The following is an 11592-nucleotide window of genomic DNA, read 5'->3' on the forward strand; positions in this document are numbered from 1 at the left end:
AAGTGCTGTATTGTGCTTCTCACAGAATTCATGGTCATGCCTCTTTTTATGATCAAAGTGAATAATGTCAACTTGTCATGAGGAATCTATAGCGTTTTCTTAGAATGACTGAGAATAAGGAACAAAAGGAATGCCCACGAAAATAAATCTCACTGCTTCTTAATGTACAGCAGCAATCAGAAATTGATCATTTTGAATGTATTTATTTCTTTAGAGTATGTCTTGTAAGTCTGCTCCAGATCTCTGTCTAAAGTTTAGGAATTGATTATGCCCATCCTGCAGTTCCATCTTTAGCTATAGAAATTATTGTTTTTAGTTCTGGGTTGAACTTCTCAAAGCAGACACCATAGCCTGGCCAGTAGCCATGATATCAACTGCCAGGAATGATTAAGGGCTAAAAGTGATGCTGCAATGAATGGATGGGTTTGATATGTACAGTGCCACAAAAATGTTGGGTTTGGTTGGTTTTCTGCATTTTTGTACATTTTTCACATTGTATTTAGATCTCTGTGAGTTACAGTAGTTTGTAGAGGGTGTCAGAGAAAAGTTTGATAGTTATGTTATTTGTTGTGTAAGGTAGTAAAATGTACCCTCTAGTTCAACCTATTTAAGGAATAGTTGGGGTTAGTAACTTTAGTTACGTTTGGTGGTTACGTTTGGTTACGTTGGTTACCAATCAGGCCTGACTTGGGCAGACCTTGTCATCAGAGTGACCTTGTCAGCACACAGCTTCATATGCCAAGTCGCTTCAGTACATCTTAATGAGATTTTACCCTGCTTCAGAAATCTTGGGTGCAGTATGGAATACCCATGTCACTTAGGGATGGGATTTAATTCCAGTTCCTGAGGTTTCAATGAAAAAGCAAATTATCCTCTTTCCATCACTACATGAAGGTTGTGCTACCTCTTGACTATGGAATATGGAATTCAATAAGATTTTGTACAAAAAAAACTAAAATGCACCTTCTTCACTCACAGTGAAGATATTATCAAGGTGAGTTGGGTAAAGAAGGAACTGTGTCTTGGAAAGGCCAAAATTGTTCCAGGATAGTCCGATATTGCTTGGCAACCAAAATTATGTTGCTGAACAATGTAGCCCCTCAAGGTCAGAACATCTCTGGTGTAGCAGTGGAGGAGGAGATGGGCATATTGGGGTAACACCAACCATGCAGAATGTCAGTTTCAATGGTAGTTACACTGGTATTTAACATAGCTATACTCAACATATCTTTGTATGGCCTGATCTATACACTGCTCTGCAGTCTACATGGCCAGTTAGTTGCTGTAACCTGTGACAACCTATACATTTTAAGTAAAGCTTATCTGAGCTCCCCCTCCCCAGGTGCACAATGGGAGGATTTGAGGGGCTTTGTGAGAACGTGAAACAGAATACATGATATGTTTGTGAGAGAGCAACAATATGTGCTTCTCCGGCCCGGTTATACAGCTGTGCCAAATGGAGCCAATAGTGTTGTCATATCATGTCAGCTTGTTGCAGACGATTAGATGGTTGGTGAGGAAAAGCCTAGGTTAGAAATAGAACGCTACATTATTAACCCTTCTCTGAGACGCACCAATGGATGACAGGGATAGGGATGACAGAATAGGGATCAATCAGATCTCACTGAGTTGCCTCTATTGAGTTGCACTGTACTTACCAACCCAGGTAAATTGAATGACATCAGACATAGATGTTCCATATATTTTTTTTTACACACATATATGTAATTCCTGTCCCCTTCCGTTGCTGCCCTGGAAGGAAGAATCTAAAATGGAGGGGAACTGCCCCTGTGTGAGAGGGAGAGGGAGAGAGAGAGGGAGAGAGAGAGAGAGAGAGAGAGAGAGAGAGAGACAGAGAGAGACTCTCCCTGGCTGGCTACTCAGTGTTGCTATGCTGTTGTAAGGAGCGAGCGAGCGAGGAAGGGAGGAAGGGAAGGATGGAGGGAGGGAAGGAGTGGTGGGGGAGGCTGGAGGAGAGGCCTGGCAGACTGTGGGGGAGGCGGAGGCCTCATCTGCAGTGCTGTGTGCAGAAGGAGCGCTTAACAGCCTTTCAAAGGGGGGAGGGGAGGGGAGGAAAGAGAGAGAGACAGAGATGGAGAGAGAGAGAGAGAGAGAGAGACGAGGGGAAGGAGTGGGGAGCTGGGGGGAGGGGAGGAGTGGGAAAAGGGAGTCAGAGAAAGAGAGAGAGACGGGAGCAAAAGGGAGGAGAGGAAGGGGTAGGGAGAGGAGGAGCAGAGCCGAGGAAGGGGAGGGGAAGAGAGGGAGACAGAGAGAGAGAGAGAGAGAGAGACAGCATGAGAAAGAAAGAGGAGAGGAAGGGAGAGGGGGAAGGGGAAGAGAGGGAGACAGAGTGAGAGAGGGACTGGAGAGAAAGAGAGAGAGGAGAGGAAGTGGTAGGGACAGAAGGAGCGGAGGGGAGGGGAGGGGAGGGGAGAGGGAGATAGTGAGAGAGAGGCGGGGATAGGAGGAGGGCTGTTGGGGGAAGGGAGGGCAAGGGAAGGAGACAGAGAGAGAGAGAGAGAGACGGGGAGAGGAGAAGGAGGAGGGGGAGAGAGAGAGAGACAGGAGAGGAAGGGGGGGGGGGGGGTGAGGAGTGGAGAAGAGGAGCTTTGCAATGGCGGCGGTGGGGTAGCGACTGGCGCCCCCTGTAGTCAGAGGGAGAGAGACCCTCTTGCCTCTGAGCTTTCCCTGCTGTCAGACACAAAGAAGTACGGGCAACCGAGACAAAACAGCTTAATGGGAGAGAGACTAATTGGCTGAAGCGGCCACAGGTCAATTTAGCATTTTCTCCCACCTGGCCCGCCACCCACATCCACCTGAACTGTGATCTTGTGGCGATCGCATGGTGATCAGGGCTTCCAACTAAACCAAAGACAATGCCAACACCAGCTGCAGAGAAAGAGAGGAGAGACAGAGGGAGGGAGGGAGGGAGAAGAAAAGGGGGAGGAGGAGGAGGAGGAGGAGGAGGGAGAGTGAGGCAAGGCCTATAATAGCCGACGGAGAGAGGAGGAGGAGGAAGGTGGAGGAAGGAAAACCTCATCTGCAATGCTTTGGAGAGGAGGGGAGGAAGGGGGACGGAGAGGAGGAGGAGGAGAGTGAGGCGAGGGAGCTGAAGAGAGGGGGAGCTGAGAGAGAGAGAGACAGGGAGGAAGACCAAGAGAGAGAGAGAGAAAGCAGAGGAGGGGGGGGGGGGGGTTGAGCTGAGAAGAAACAGAGAGAGAGATAAGAGAGAGGGGGGGGGGATTGAGGTGGGGGGGGGGCGTGAGCAGCTTGTAATGTAGCGGCGGCGGAGTCGCAGACGGCGCCCCCTGTAGGAGACTGGCAGGAGTCAGATGTGAGATTTCCGTCTCGGCGCAGGGTAATGATAAATAATAACAGTCTCCAGATTGGGAGGGGGATGGGGTGAGTGGGGGGGGGGGGTTTGGGGAACTGTGCTGTTGCAGTACAAGATTTCATCATGTACTTCACATCCTCTGAATATTGCATGTTGCTAGAGGTCATATAGATCAGGGTCCCCACAAAACTGGGACAATAACAACATCAGTACAGAGAGAGAGAGAGGGGGGGGGGGAGGGGGGGGGGGAATAAAATGGCAGGAAACAGTGGAGAGGAAGGAGAGAGAGAGAGCAGCAGAGAGGGAGAGGGAGGGAGGGAAGGAGAGGAGGTAGGGAGGTAGTGGGGGGGTGGGCTAAAGAAAGGCCTTGCAGACTGCGGGGGAGGCGAGAGGCCTCGTCCGCAGTGCTGGGTGATGGGGTGGGGTGGGGGGGGCGGCTGAGGGAGGGAAAGGAGAGGGAGGCATTAGACACAGCGGAGGGGGGAGGAGGGCTGGGGGAATAGAGCGAGAGAGAGAGACAGAGAGCGAGAGAGAGAGAGAGAGAGGAGGGAGACAGATGGTGGCGGACCTAGGCCACTACTAGCGCCTCCTGCAGCTGAAAAGATACCCCTGTCATTGCTGCAAGTGGACCACACACACACACACACACACACACACACAGAGTGCAAATGATTCACGGAGAGAATAGGGTAAAATTGAATCATTCAGTTGGCACAGAAAACTGAGATGAAGAGAGGGGGGGGGAAAGAGAGAGAGGAGAGAGAGAGAGAGAGAGAGAGAGGAATTGTTATATGGTTAAAGAACATCTTATGAATAGCGTTTCCCCTGTGAAGAAAGGGAGAACACATATATGGCTTAAAATTAGATAGAGAAGTTACTAACTCAGGGAAAGGCATTTATCATTTACATCCCTCCATATGATTCTCCCTATTATAACAAAGACATCTTCCAAATATTACAAACAGAAATAATCCATTTTCAATCGTTAGGATCAGTACTGCTGATGGGAGATATGGATGCCAGAACTGGGAAAGAAGTGGATTACATTGACTCAATGGGGATAGGTATATATTTGACACAGAGATTCCTCTTCCTAAATCTCTGACCACACAACGCCAGAGTTATGACCACACTGTGAATAACAGTGGGAAACAAGTACTGCAGCTCTGTAAAGGCCTGGGACTGTACATCGTCAATGCAGAACAAGGGGCGACTCTCTGGGTAGATTCACATACTGCTCATCCCTTAGGTAACAGAGTAGTGGACTATGCTATAACAGATCTAGAACCAGATAAGATCAGTTCTTTTATGGTCATGCCACAACTGCATTTGTCAGACCACTGCCACACTATACTCAGCCTGAACAAGGTGATGACCCACACTGCACCTGTGAAAGTGCCTAAACTTACCCTCTCCCACCTAAAACCATTTGGAAAGTAGAGAGTCTTGCTCAGTATGAGGCAGCACTCAACAGTATTTACGTTGAGAATATGATTACAGATTTCTCTTCATAAAATTTGATATCAATATCAATATCAATCAAGCAACAGATAAATTAACTCAAATTTAAGAAATCAAATCTCAAAACGGTGAAAATCAACAAAACTAATAAGAACAAAGTATCAAAAAACAAATGGTTTGACAAAGAGTGTCAAATATCAGAATCAAACTTGAGGATACTATCAAATAAAAAACACAGAGATCCAGCAAACCAAACACTCTGCTCACATATCAGCAGACTCTCAGCACATAAGCACTTATTAAGAAATAAGAGAGCTCAATATATGACCCAGAAGCTGAAAAAGATTGAGGAGGCTATTGATCAAAGATTGACGGATTTAGAATCAACAACAAAAGATCAGCAAAACCAACTGGACATCCCTATAACACTCTTTGAACTGAATGAAAAAATAAAAACACTTAAAAATAAAAAGGCATGTGGGCCAGACAACATACACAATGAGATGCTCAAACACAGCAATCTCAAGCTGAAACAGGTTATCTTGAAGTTGTTTAACTTGATACTGAAAGCTGGACATTTTCCTGAGATGTGGAATGAAGGACATGTAACTCCAATCTTTAAAAGTGGAGACAAATTCAACCCAGATAAATACAGAGGAATCACCGTAAGCAGCAACCTTGGGAAGTTGTTCTGCAGCATTATCAATGCCAGAATACATACCCACCTAAAAGAAAACAAAATTCTGTCAAATTGTCAAATTGGATTCCTCCCCAAGCACAGAACAACCGATCATGTTTATACACTCCACACATTCATCCAAAATCATGTTCACCAAACCAACAAAGGCAAAGTATTTGGCTGCTTCACTTTAAGAGTTTAAGAAAGCCTTTGACTCTGTGTGGCATGACGGCCTTTTCCTGAAACTGCTTCAGAGTGGAGTCGGGGGAAAGGTCTACGACATCATTAAGGAGATGTATAACGAAAACAAATGTGTCAAAGTTAACAAAAAGAGAACACAACACTTCAAACAAGCTAGGGGAGTACGACAAGGTTGCAATCTTAGCCCAACATTATTTAATATCTATATCAATGAATTAGCTAGAACTCTAGAGCAGTCAACGTCTCCCGGAGTAATGCTGCAGGGCAGAGAAATTAAATGTCTCCTGTATGCAGACGATCTGCTGATCCTCTCTCCATACCAACATGGACTGCATCACAGCCTGACCCTTCTGGAGAACCACTGTAGGAACTGGGCTCTATCCATCAATCTGGAAAAAACTAAAATCATGATCTTTCAGAAAAAATCGCGTTCTCAGGAAAATAAATACCAATTTAAACTGGGTGGAACAACTCTCAATCATGTAACCAGCTACAATTATCTGGGCCTGACAATCACTTCATCCGGGAAGTTTGATTTAGCAATAAGAAACTAGGCAGACAAGGCACGCAGAGCATATTATACAATAAGAAAATCACTGTATAGATTTAATCCTCCTATAAAAAATGGTTGAAAAATTTTGATTCAGTTATTAAACCAATAGCACTATATGGTGGTGAAATCTGGGGCCCTCATTTCAAATGCAACTATAAAACCTGGGACAAAAGCCCGACTGAAATTCTGCATTTGGAATTCTGCAAAAACATATTAGGTGTGCACAGAAAGAGTCCAAACTTGGCTTGTAGAGCAGAGCATCATGGGAGATTCCCTCTGCTAGTACATATAGAGAAAAGAGCAGCTAACACACTGGAACACTGACACACTGGAGGAGACACCCAGAGAGAGACCCCTTGGAATACCTGACCAAAAAACACCAACTAAATCTAACCACACAACCACCATTAAAAAAATTCAAACAAATAGAAAAAAAAACACAAGAAGAATATTATCACTATTGGCTAAAAGAAATCAAATTTATAAACAAAACTAAATGCTTAAAACAAATTAGAATTTGGCCCAGTATCTGATCAGGATCAAACAGCCCAGACAGAGGAAGCTGCTGACGATGTACAGACTCAGTGACCACCAGCTAGCTGTAGAGACTGGCAGGCACAGAAGAACCTGGCTGCCAAGAGAAGAAAGAGTGTGTGTGCACTGCGACTCAGGAGAAATAGAAAGTGAAGAACACTTCCTTCTCTCCTGTACCAAGTATGAACACATCAGGAACACATACTTTTCAAAAATCTCTGAAAGAATAGAGAACTTTCAAAAATCGCAGTATCAACAAAAAAATGTGTATCCTGCTTGGAGAAAATGTTGAAACAGTAGAACTCTGTGCTCAGTATGTGATGTCATGCCATAATCTAAGAAACGCATCAACTCAAATAAAGCTCCTTGAATTGAATTGAATTGAATTGGGAGAGAGAGAGAGAGAGAGAGAGAGAGAGAGAGAGAGAGAGAGAGAAAGAGAGAGAGACTTATGGCCATGGCCAATTGTAAGTGAGGCAGTGATCGTCTGCCATGATGGGGAAGAGACAAAGTCCAGTGATGACAAAAGAGGAAATGGGAGGGTAGCGGGAGACACCAAAAGAAGAAGGACGAGAGGAAAAAGAGGGGAAGGATAAGACACAAAGAGAGGAAGAGGTGACAAATAACCTCACACTTTCATCAGCACATACAGTTTCAGCTTGTGTGGCCCAAGTGGGAATTGAACCCCCAACCCAGAAAGTCTTAGTGCCATGCTCAACTCAGTGAGCTGCAGGACCACAAGCAGAGCTGGACTGGGGCAACAAGGAGAGGAACAGTAATTGTGGAGTAGCTACTCGCACTAGCAGTTAGTCCTTGCATAGAGAGAGACGAAACCCAATTGAGTCATGGAAAGCCTGCTTCAAGATAATAAGCCAAGTCCCATATTGGGTAAATCCCATAGGAGTAGGAATGCCAATCTTGATCATTTCAGCCATTTTCCAAGAGTAAAACCAATTCGAAGTGCATTGACCACGGTTACCCTTATTTGCTTAAGATGGAAAACCTCAGGAACTGTAATTCCTGTGTCTCCCCTATTCTAGACCACCCTCGGTCTTCATACTGTCTCAATAAAGGACATTCGATATCTGCAGTGGTAATTCCCATTCATGCATACAATTCTTTCTTGAATGTTAGTATACTGTAAGAAAACTGTCTTTCAACCAACTAGATACCAGAATATTCTTTGTAACTTATAGCAGCTGTAAAGACAGCATAACTTGTTTTGGTTTTTTTTAAAACAATTTGAGGATGGAGGAAGAGTGCAGCAGCGGTTCAGCAAGCATGCAATAAAAAGTGGGATCTCTACAATGGCTACATCTCTATATATGGGACTGGAGTACCTACACTTCTTATAACATCATTGATTGTTCCTGATGTATGTTATGTTATATGAGCAATAGATATACAGATATGGGCAATGGGCAACTGGGGGTATAAGGGTTTCACCTTTACAAAGTGAGAGCCAAGAATGCCAAGACACGTTACAAATAATGGCTTCCAATTTACCAGTCAAAATGTGAATCAGATTTTCCAGGATGTTGCATGAATAGGGCCCCAGAAACTGAGTCGGTGACATCATCATAAGTGGAGAGAGAGAACAAGCAAGAGGAAGAAAGAGAGAGAGAGAGAGAGAGAGAGAGAGAGAGAGAGAGAGAGAAAGAGGGGCCTAGTGGATTGTGGAGGGCCTCATCTGCAGTACTGTGTGTACTGAAGGTGGAGGGAGGGGGAGAGGCCGAGAATGAGGAAGAGTGTGTGTGTGTGTGTGTGTGTGTGTGTGTGTGTGTGTGTTGGGGTGGGTGGGTGGGGGGAGTGAGGAGCAGAGAGAAGCTTTGCATGGCGGCAGTGGAGTAGCTACTGGCGCCCCCTGTAGTTGGAGAGAGGCTCCAGTCTGCATCATATTGCGGAGGGGGGGTGGGGTGGGGGTGAGAGGCAGGGGAGGGAGGGAGACTGGTGGGAGGTCAGGCAGACTTTATCTACAATGCTGTGTACACAGCAGGCGAGGGGGGAGGCCAAAAAGGAGGGGAGCGAGGAGGGGGGCCGTGGGGGAGGGGACACATTTGGCGTGGGGTGTCTGGAGAGTGGCGTCTGTGGTGTGTGTGTGTGTGTGTGTGTTTGTATGTGTGCACGTGTGTGTGTGTTTGTATGAGTAGAGAAAATTGTACCTTGGTGCAGTGTTTCTAAGTCTGTTTTTTTCTTTTGTGGAGCCACAAACAGCTGTCTTTCTGTCCCAGGAACCAGCCAGCAAAAGTATTGCCACCTTCAAGGCTCTCTGACATTATCAGTAATCGTGCCATTAGAATACATTAAAATCATTTTCTATTTCTAGGCTAGATAACCAGCAATACCTAAGGGACCAACACTTGCTCCCTTTGCAGTTTAAGGCACATTTTTGGTTCTTGGTCGCTAAAATGTAAGATACATTTTAACAGAGAAAAGTATATAGTGTGATACTTTATTGATCCCTGTAGGGAAATTGTCTTTTCTCTTGCCCCCCTCCACAGGGAGGTCAAAGGTCAGGTTCAGCTACAGAGCCTGTCATCGCACTATGCGACCCTGTTGCTCCAAATATATACATTTAGTGGAAAAGGTATGGATTTACCCGTTGAACTTGCAGTTGTTGCCTGTGCCCTTCCCTCAAAACCCATTTCTGTGACAGTTTTCTTTTAATGTAAGAAAACATATTGACAGAATCAATAGCCAACAGTTTGGCTTTGTATTTTTCTTTTTACCAACAGAAATGAAATGAGTATTCAGCAAAAAGAATCAGTATATTTGCCACTGACTGTATGCCAGTGATTATATTCTCCTTCACTATACTTTAATTTCACTGTTTCAGACAATTTTGCCATGTGACAATATGCACAGGGATAGAGAGGGACTCACTAATGAGAATTTTCTTACTAGCACATGCATACACTGAAAAGTACCAATGAGACAGCAACATTTCCATTCCCACACATTGGGCTACATGTCTTATTGATGTCTGTGTGTCCGGCTCTGTCTGACTTCTGAGAATCATATGACCCCAGCCAGCATGCTTCCTCTTCCTCCTTTTTCTTTAAAGGGAAATGTTAATCTACTCTCTCTGAGTAATACAACAAAAGTCACTATAATAATCCTATAATTTCCTACAGGGACTTATAGTGTATCTGTGGTACTCAATAGAGTGTTTACAGCGACCTCATTGTACTTTATAGTATTTTTATCTCCTATGGTACCACCATCATCTTCCTTTAGGGACTGTTTTGCTGTGAAAATGTATTATACAGTTACTGTGGTCCTTTTTCATAAGGGTGAGAATCTTCCCAACAAGGCAGAGAAATATCAGGTGGGAGAGTTCAATAGGCCAGCAGGGTAGAAGTGATCCCTGGTGGCTCAATCAGAACAGACCATGCAGGCACTCATGACACCGTGCGTCCACATCTGACTCATTACTTCTGCTGCTTGTTACCCTCCTTTCTTTTCCCCCTCCCATCAGTCCTTACACTCCCCAAGTTATACTGTCTAATAAGAAAAAAATCAATATGTACAAGCAATTTACTTTTTTAATTTTGCTTTAATTTATACATTATACACTATTTACACTATACCGGTGTTTCCCAAGCTGTGGTCCAGGGACCACTGAGGATCCTTGAGGGGATCCAGCTGGTCCCCAGCAAAATGAACAGTTAGTTATATAATTGTGCACTAAATTATATCAAATAACAAAGCACAAAATGTGATCATAATGTGTATCTTTTTAGGGGTCCTTGACATGAAAAAGTTTTGGGAACCCCTGCCCAAAAATAATAGCTTATAATAATAGCCTACAATCAGGGATGTAGTGGAAAGTAAAGGATGTAGTAGTGGAAACCCAGTTCACCCACCTATTTATTTATAGAAACAGTCTTTACAGACCTTTTTGGCTGGTATACATCTTTATTACTTAAATGCATATCACACTAAATGGTGTAACACTGATCTAAGTTATGATGATATTTAAGTTTTCTTTTAAGGAAAAATGAACATAAATTAATAGTTTTCTGACAATATAACAGATATTATTTATGTTGGTGGTTGTCACGCCTCATGGTGATCACTGACTGTTATAATTTACAAACCTTTTTATGTTCCGCTGCATCACTGCCTATAATGGTAGCCAATAATTTCTGTCTTAATATAGACTGTATATCTGAAGTGCATAAAGCTTATACACTGGGCAGGTAGCCAGCAGCAGTGTATGGCTATTGGCCAGAAGGTGTCACTATACAACAAGAAACACCGTGCATTCAGCTGACACTCCCCCTTACTACCAACATCAATTTTATGTACTCATCTGACATCATAACAACTTATTTAAAATATTTATACCCCACATCATGTGTAAACAGTATGCAAATGGAACCACTAATGATATGTCATAAATGCCAAACTGAATTTATTGCAGCAGTTTTCGCATTTTGTAGGCTATTAGGATAATGTGCAAGAGCTAATTATAACAAATGTGACATAACGATCTTATCATAATTATTGATATCCTAATTATGATAATGAATATTGAGGTTTACTTTATTCTGACACTAGTGGGACGACTGTGTTGGTTTGCTGGCCAAAAATATCGTTTTCTGTGTTGTACATTAAATGTAATGATATTTTTTCTGTCTGATCTTTCTCATTCACAGGCTAGTAGGTTATTGTAAATAGTTTCAAGTACTCATTCAGGGCCATAGTTCCCAAAGTGGGGTCCCGGCCGGGACCTCCAGGGGACCTTGAATAGGTTCTTCAGGGTCCCCAGAGATATGAGGATTATTTAAATTCCACTATTATTTCACTCGCTAGAGGTTAGCACAT

The sequence above is a fragment of the Centroberyx affinis genome, unplaced genomic scaffold, assembly GCF_046629955.1.
Source record: "Centroberyx affinis isolate AG114_WGS23_722 - 3 ecotype Tasmania unplaced genomic scaffold, CSIRO-AGI_Caff_v1 ptg003537l_1, whole genome shotgun sequence".
NCBI classification, from domain to species: domain Eukaryota; kingdom Metazoa; phylum Chordata; class Actinopteri; order Beryciformes; family Berycidae; genus Centroberyx; species Centroberyx affinis.